The sequence below is a fragment of the Leptodactylus fuscus genome, unplaced genomic scaffold, assembly GCF_031893055.1.
Source record: "Leptodactylus fuscus isolate aLepFus1 unplaced genomic scaffold, aLepFus1.hap2 HAP2_SCAFFOLD_473, whole genome shotgun sequence".
Classification (NCBI taxonomy): Eukaryota; Metazoa; Chordata; class Amphibia; order Anura; family Leptodactylidae; genus Leptodactylus; species Leptodactylus fuscus.
This window is the reverse complement of record NW_027440499.1, coordinates 57,501-65,000: the sequence shown is the minus strand read 5'-3', so window position 1 is coordinate 65,000 and position 7,500 is coordinate 57,501. Positions and strand designations below refer to the sequence as shown.

General features: G+C 53.3%; 7 non-coding genes and 2 pseudogenes across 7 annotated transcripts; all 9 read left to right on the top strand.

Annotated features, from left to right (window-relative positions):
• Positions 1–359: 359 nt before the first annotated feature.
• Positions 360–468, top strand: LOC142188481 (5S ribosomal RNA; annotated as a pseudogene).
• A 721-nt stretch (positions 469–1,189) lies between these two features.
• On the top strand, positions 1,190–1,308 carry LOC142188516 (5S ribosomal RNA). The gene has a single exon (XR_012712959.1). It is a non-coding gene; the product is annotated as a 5S ribosomal RNA (ribosomal RNA).
• Positions 1,309–2,028: 720 nt separating this feature from the next.
• LOC142188538 (5S ribosomal RNA) lies at positions 2,029–2,148 on the top strand. Its single transcript, XR_012712979.1, has one exon. It is a non-coding gene; the product is annotated as a 5S ribosomal RNA (ribosomal RNA).
• Positions 2,149–2,870: 722 nt separating this feature from the next.
• On the top strand, positions 2,871–2,988 carry LOC142188451 (5S ribosomal RNA). The gene has a single exon (XR_012712932.1). It is a non-coding gene; the product is annotated as a 5S ribosomal RNA (ribosomal RNA).
• Positions 2,989–3,710: 722 nt separating this feature from the next.
• On the top strand, positions 3,711–3,819 carry LOC142188500 (5S ribosomal RNA; annotated as a pseudogene).
• Positions 3,820–4,538: 719 nt separating this feature from the next.
• LOC142188450 (5S ribosomal RNA) lies at positions 4,539–4,657 on the top strand. The gene has a single exon (XR_012712931.1). It is a non-coding gene; the product is annotated as a 5S ribosomal RNA (ribosomal RNA).
• Positions 4,658–5,378: 721 nt separating this feature from the next.
• On the top strand, positions 5,379–5,497 carry LOC142188504 (5S ribosomal RNA). The gene has a single exon (XR_012712948.1). It is a non-coding gene; the product is annotated as a 5S ribosomal RNA (ribosomal RNA).
• A 721-nt stretch (positions 5,498–6,218) lies between these two features.
• On the top strand, positions 6,219–6,337 carry LOC142188506 (5S ribosomal RNA). The gene has a single exon (XR_012712950.1). It is a non-coding gene; the product is annotated as a 5S ribosomal RNA (ribosomal RNA).
• Positions 6,338–7,058: 721 nt separating this feature from the next.
• On the top strand, positions 7,059–7,177 carry LOC142188519 (5S ribosomal RNA). The gene has a single exon (XR_012712962.1). It is a non-coding gene; the product is annotated as a 5S ribosomal RNA (ribosomal RNA).
• Positions 7,178–7,500: the final 323 nt, after the last annotated feature.

Here is a 7,500-nt window from a genome sequence, read left to right as displayed (position 1 = left end):
GAAAAGCAGCTTCGCTTCCTGGCACGGGCAACCATCTCACCTTCTTCCTTAGCCGACTCCTGGACAACGGGCTCCGGCCCAGCTTGCTCTTTCTTTCACCCCCGGGGTGGTTTCTTAGCCCTGCGTAGACCCTGCGCCCAGCCCTTTTGAAAGAGGGCGGCTGCGGCCTGTGACTGGTTGCTGAACCACACCTGTGGGTATAAGGGCCGCCCCCAGTCCTTGCACTGCTCCTGCTGGAATATGAAGTTCCCTTAAGAGAAGGCAAAAAGTGAAGAAAAAGGCCTAGCGTGGAGTAGTGCAAAAAGCTGCCGGCAGCCAGGCTGCAAAGTAGAAGAGGAGTAAGTGAGAGGCCTGTCTCTGCCTACGGCCACACCACCCTGAACATGCCTGATCTCGTAAGTTAAGCAGGGTCGGGCCTGGTTAGTACTTTGATGGGAGACCGCCTGGGAATACCAGGTGCTGTAGGCTTTTGCTTTTCCTCACTTCCACCAGCAGGGGGTCACTCTCCTCTATGCCATTTTTACATTCACTTTTTACACTGCACACTTGCTTCTTTTACATTCGCTTTCTCTCTTGCACTCTTTAGTCCTTGCAAAATCCTAGTATTCTCATTCGTATCGCTATCACTCTTAGCAGCTGCAGCTGCAGCGGGCGTGGTGGCCACCAGCGTTGTGGCTTTTTACTTTTAATAATAGCAGGCTTCATTTCCATAGCATCTGGGCCTCCCGCCGGGCTGGAAGCCATAGCTAGTAACCTGCAGACCAATTTACAGGGCAACACAGGCTGAACATCTTTGCAGGCAACGCGCCCTAGGAAAAGAGAAGCCGACTGAAAAGCAGCTTCGCTTCCAGGCACGGGCAACCATCTCACCTTCTTCCTTAGCCGACTCCTGGACAACGGGCTCCGGCCCAGCTTGCTCTTTCTTTCACCCCCGGGATGGTTTCTTAGCCCTGCGCAGACCCTGCGCCCAGCCCTTTTGAAAGAGGGCGGCTGCGGCCTGTGACTGGTTGCTGAACCACACCTGTGGGTATAAGGGCCGCCCCCAGCCCTTGCACTGCTCCTGCTGGAATATGAAGTTCCCTTAAGAGAAGGCAAAAAGTGAGGAAAAAGGCCTAGCGTGGAGTAGTGCAAAGAGCTGCTGGCAGCCAGACTGCAAAGTAGAAGAGGAGTAAGTGAAAGGCCTGTCTCTGCCTACGGCCACACCACCCTGAACATACCCGATCTTGTCTGATCTCGGAAGCTAAGCAGGGTCGGGCCTGGTTAGTACTTGGATGGGAGACCGCCTGGGAATACCAGGTGCTGTAGGCTTTTGCTTTTCCTCACTTCCACCAGCAGGGGGTCACTCTCCTCTATGCCATTTTTACATTCACTTTTTACACTGCACACTTGCTTCTTTTACATTCGCTTTCTCTCTTGCACTCTTTAGTCCTTGCAAAATCCTAGTATTCTCATTCGTATCGCTATCACTCTTAGCAGCTGCAGCTGCAGCGGGCGTGGTGGCCACCAGCGTTGTGGCTTTTTACTTTTAATAATAGCAGGCTTCATTTCCATAGCATCTGGGCCTCCCGCCGGGCTGGAAGCCATAGCTAGTAACCTGCAGACCAATTTACAGGGCAACACAGGCTGAACATCTTTGCAGGCAACGCGCCCTAGGAAAAGAGAAGCCGACTGAAAAAGCAGCTTCGCTTCCAGGCACGGGCAACCATCTCACCTTCTTCCTTAGCCGACTCCTGGACAACGGGCTCCGGCCCAGCTTGCTCTTTCTTTCACCCCCGGGATGGTTTCTTAGCCCTGCGCAGACCCTGCGCCCAGCCCTTTTGAAAGAGGGCGGCTGCGGCTGTGACTGGTTGCTGAACCACACCTGTGGGTATAAGGGCCGCCCCCAGCCCTTGCACTGCTCCTGCTGGAATATGAAGTTCCCTTAAGAGAAGCAAAAAGTGAAGAAAAAGGCCTAGCGTGGAGTAGTGCAAAGAGCTGCCGGCAGCCAGACTGCAAAGTAGAAGAGGAGTAAGTGAGAGGCTTGTCTCTGCCTACAGCCACACCACCCTGAACATGCCCCGATCTCGTCTGATCTCGGAAGCTAAGCAGGGTCGGGCCTGGTTAGTACTTGGATGGGAGACCGCCTGGGAATACCAGGTGCTGTAGGCTTTTGCTTTTCCTCACTTCCACCAGCAGGGGGTCACTCTCCTCTATGCCATTTTTACATTCACTTTTTACACTGCACACTTGCTTCTTTTACATTCGCTTTCTCTCTTGCACTCTTTAGTCCTTGCAAAATCCTAGTATTCTCATTCGTACCGCTATCACTCTTAGCAGCTGCAGCCGCAGCGGGCATGGTGGCCACCAGCGTTGTGGCTTTTTACTTTTAATAATAGCAGGCTTCATTTCCATAGCATCTGGGCCTCCCGCCGGGCTGGAGGCCATAGCTAGTAACCTGCAGACCAATTTACAGGCAACACAGGCTGAACATCTTTGCAGGCAACGCGCCCTAGGAAAAGAGAAGCCGACTGAAAAAGCAGCTTCGCTTCCAGGCACGGGCAACCATCTCACCTTCTTCCTTAGCCGACTCCTGGACAACGGGCTCCGGCCCAGCTTGCTCTTTCTTTCACCCCCGGGATGGTTTCTTAGCCCTGCGCAGACCCTGCGCCCAGCCCTTTTGAAAGAGGGCGGCTGCGGCCTGTGACTGGTTGCTGAACCACACCCTGTGGATATAAGGGCCGCCCCCAGCCCTTGCACTGCTCCTGCTGGAATATGAAGTTCCCTTAAGAGAAGGCAAAAAGTGAAGAAAAAGGCCTAGCGTGGAGTAGTGCAAAGAGCTGCTGGCAGCCAGACTGCAAAGTAGAAGAGGAGTAAGTGAAAGGCCTGTCTCTGCCTACGCCACACCACCCTGAACATACCCGATCTTGTCTGATCTCGGAAGCTAAGCAGGGTCGGGCCTGGTTAGTACTTGGATGGGAGACCGCCTGGGAATACCAGGTGCTGTAGGCTTTTGCTTTTCCTCACTTCCACCAGCAGGGGGGTCACTCTCCTCTATGCCATTTTTACATTCACTTTTTACACTGCACACTTGCTTCTTTTACATTCGCTTTCTCTCTTGCACTCTTTAGTCCTTGCAAAATCCTAGTATTCTCATTCGTACCGCTATCACTCTTAGCAGCTGCAGCCGCAGCGGGCATGGTGGCCACCAGCGTTGTGGCTTTTTACTTTTAATAATAGCAGGCTTCATTTCCATAGCATCTGGGCCTCCCGCCGGCTGGAGGCCAGATGCTAGTAACCTGCAGACCAATTTACAGGGCAACACAGGCTGAACATCTTTGCAGGCAACGCGCCCTAGGAAAAGAGAAGCCGACTGAAAAGCAGCTTCGCTTCCTGGCACGGGCAACCATCTCACCTTCTTCCTTAGCCGACTCCTGGACAACGGGCTCCGGCCCAGCTTGCTCTTTCTTTCACCCCCGGGGTGGTTTCTTAGCCCTGCGTTAGACCCTGCGCCCAGCCCTTTTGAAAGAGGGCGGCTGCGGCCTGTGACTGGTTGCTGAACCACACCTGTGGGTATAAGGGCCGCCCCCAGTCCTTGCACTGCTCCTGCTGGAATATGAAGTTCCCTTAAGAGAAGGCAAAAAGTGAAGAAAAAGGCCTAGCGTGGAGTAGTGCAAAAAGCTGCCGGCAGCCAGGCTGCAAAGTAGAAGAGGAGTAAGTGAGAGGCCTGTCTCTGCTACGGCCACACCACCCTGAACATGCCTGATCTCGTAAGTTAAGCAGGGTCGGGCCTGGTTAGTACTTTGATGGGAGACCGCCTGGGAATACCAGGTGCTGTAGGCTTTTGCTTTTCCTCACTTTCACCAGCAGGGGGTCACTCTCCTCTATGCCATTTTTACATTCACTTTTTACACTGCACACTTGCTTCTTTTACATTCGCTTTCTCTCTTGCACTCTTTAGTCCTTGCAAAATCCTAGTATTCTCATTCGTATCGCTATCACTCTTAGCAGCTGCAGCTGCAGCGGGCGTGGTGGCCACCAGCGTTGTGGCTTTTTACTTTTAATAATAGCAGGCTTCATTTCCATAGCATCTGGGCTCCCGCCGGGCTGGAAGCCATAGCTAGTAACCTGCAGACCAATTTACAGGGCAACACAGGCTGAACATCTTTGCAGGCAACGCGCCCTAGGAAAAGAGAAGCCGACTGAAAAGCAGCTTCGCTTCCAGGCACGGGCAACCATCTCACCTTCTTCCTTAGCCGACTCCTGGACAACGGGCTCCGGCCCAGCTTGCTCTTTCTTTCACCCCCGGGATGGTTTCTTAGCCCTGCGCAGACCCTGCGCCCAGCCCTTTTGAAAGAGGGCGCTGCGGCCTGTGACTGGTTGCTGAACCACACCTGTGGGTATAAGGGCCGCCCCCAGCCCTTGCACTGCTCCTGCTGGAATATGAAGTTCCCTTAAGAGAAGGCAAAAAGTGAAGAAAAAGGCCTAGCGTGGTGTAGTGCAAAGAGCTGCCGGCAGCCAGGTTGCAAAGTAGAAGAGGAGTAAGTGAGAGGCCTGTCTCTGCATACGGCCACACCACCCTGAACACGCCATATCTCGTCTGATCTTGGAAGCTAAGCAGGGTTGGGCCTGGTTAGTACTTGGATGGGAGACCGCCTGGGAATACCAGGTGCTGTAGGCTTTTGCTTTTCCTCACTTCCACCAGCAGGGGGTCACTCTCCTCTATGCCATTTTTACATTCACTTTTTACACTGCACACTTGCTTCTTTTACATTCGCTTTCTCTCTTGCACTCTTTAGTCCTTGCAAAATCCTAGTATTCTCATTCGTACCGCTATCATTCTTAGCAGCTGCAGCCGCAGAGGGCGTGGTGGCCACCAGCGTTGTGGCTTTTTACTTTTAATAATAGCAGGCTTCATTTCCATAGCATCTGGGCCTCCCGCCGGGCTGGAGGCCATAGCTAGTAACCTGCAGACCAATTTACAGGGCAACACAGGCTGAACATCTTTGCAGGCAAACGCGCCCTAGGAAAAGAGAAGCCGACTGAAAAGCAGCTTCGCTTCAGGCACGGGCAACCATCTCACCTTCTTCCTTAGCCCGACTCCTGGACAACGGGCTCCGGCCAGCTTGCTCTTTCTTTCACCCCCGGGATGGTTTCTTAGCCCTGCGCAGACCCTGCGCCCAGCCCTTTTGAAAGAGGGCGGCTGCGGCCTGTGACTGGTTGCTGAACCACACCTGTGGGTATAAGGGCCGCCCCCAGCCCTTGCACTGCTCCTGCTGGAATATGAAGTTCCCTTAAGAGAAGGCAAAAAGTGAAGAAAAAGGCCTAGCGTGGAGTAGTGCAAAGAGCTGCCGGCAGCCAGACTGCAAAGTAGAAGAGGAGTAAGTGAGAGGCTTGTCTCTGCCTACAGCCACACCACCCTGAACATGCCCGATCTCGTCTGATCTCGGAAGCTAAGCAGGGTCGGGCCTGGTTAGTACTTGGATGGGAGACCGCCTGGGAATACCAGGTGCTGTAGGCTTTTGCTTTTCCTCACTTCCACCAGCAGGGGGTCACTCTCCTCTATGCCATTTTTACATTCACTTTTTACACTGCACACTTGCTTCTTTTACATTCGCTTTCTCTCTTGCACTCTTTAGTCCTTGCAAAATCCTAGTATTCTCATTCGTACCGCTATCACTCTTAGCAGCTGCAGCCGCAGCGGGCATGGTGGCCACCAGCGTTGTGGCTTTTTACTTTTAATAATAGCAGGCTTCATTTCCATAGCATCTGGGCCTCCCGCCGGGCTGGAGGCCATAGCTAGTAACCTGCAGACCAATTTACAGGGCAACACAGGCTGAACATCTTTGCAGGCAACGCGCCCTAGGAAAAGAGAAGCCGACTGAAAAGCAGCTTCGCTTCCAGGCACGGGCAACCATCTCACCTTCTTCCTTAGCCGACTCCTGGACAACGGGCTCCGGCCCAGCTTGCTCTTTCTTTCACCCCCGGGATGGTTTCTTAGCCCTGCGCAGACCCTGCGCCCAGCCCTTTTGAAAGAGGGCGGCTGCGGCCTGTGACTGGTTGCTGAACCACACCTGTGGGTATAAGGGCCGCCCCCAGCCCTTGCACTGCTCCTGCTGGAATATGAAGTTCCCTTAAGAGAAGGCAAAAAGTGAAGAAAAAGGCCTAGCGTGGAGTAGTGCAAAGAGCTGCTGGCAGCCAGACTGCAAAGTAGAAGAGGAGTAAGTGAGAGGCCTATCTCTGCCTACGGCCACACCACCCTGAACATACCCGATCTCGTCTGATCTCGGAAGCTAAGCAGGGTCGGACCTGGTTAGTACTTGGATGGGAGACCGCCTGGGAATACCAGGTGCTGTAGGCTTTTGCTTTTCCTCACTTCCACCAGCAGGGGGTCACTCTCCTCTATGCCATTTTTACATTCACTTTTTACACTGCACACTTGCTTCTTTTACATTCGCTTTCTCTCTTGCACTCTTTAGTCCTTGCAAAATCCTAGTATTCTCATTCGTATCGCTATCACTCTTAGCAGCTGCAGCTGCAGCGGGCGTGGTGGCCACCAGCGTTGTGGCTTTTTACTTTTAATAATAGCAGGCTTCATTTCCATAGCATCTGGGCCTCCCGCCGGGCTGGAAGCCATAGCTAGTAACCTGCAGACCAATTTACAGGGCAACACAGGCTGAACATCTTTGCAGGCAACGCGCCCTAGGAAAAGAGAAGCCGACTGAAAAGCAGCTTCGCTTCCAGGCACGGGCAACCATCTCACCTTCTTCCTTAGCCGACTCCTGGACAACGGGCTCCGGCCCAGCTTGCTCTTTCTTTCACCCCCGGGATGGTTTCTTAGCCCTGCGCAGACCCTGCGCCCAGCCCTTTTGAAAGAGGGCGGCTGCGGCCTGTGACTGGTTGCTGAACCACACCTGTGGGTATAAGGGCCGCCCCCAGCCCTTGCACTGCTCCTGCTGGAATATGAAGTTCCCTTAAGAGAAGGCAAAAAGTGAAGAAAAAGGCCTAGCGTGGAGTAGTGCAAAGAGCTGCCGTCAGCCAGGCTGCAAAGTAGAAGAGGAGTAAGTGAGAGGCTTGTCTTTGCCTACGGCCACACCACCCTGAACACGCCCGATCTCGTCTGATCTTGGAAGCTAAGCAGGGTCGGGCCTGGTTAGTACTTGGATGGGAGACCGTCTGGGAATACCAGGTGCTGTAGGCTTTTGCTTTTCCTCACTTCCACCAGCAGGGGGTCACTCTCCTCTATGCCATTTTTACATTCACTTTTTACACTGCACACTTGCTTCTTTTACATTCGCTTTCTCTCTTGCACTCTTTAGTCCTTGCAAAATCCTAGTATTCTCATTCGTACCTCTATCACTCTTAGCAGCTGCAGCCACAGCGGGCGTGGTGGCCACCAGCGTTGTGGCTTTTTACTTTTAATAATAGCAGGCTTCATTTCCATAGCATCTGGGCCTCCCGCCGGGCTGGAGGCCATAGCTAGTAACCTGCAGACCAATTTACAGGGCAACACAGGCTGAACAT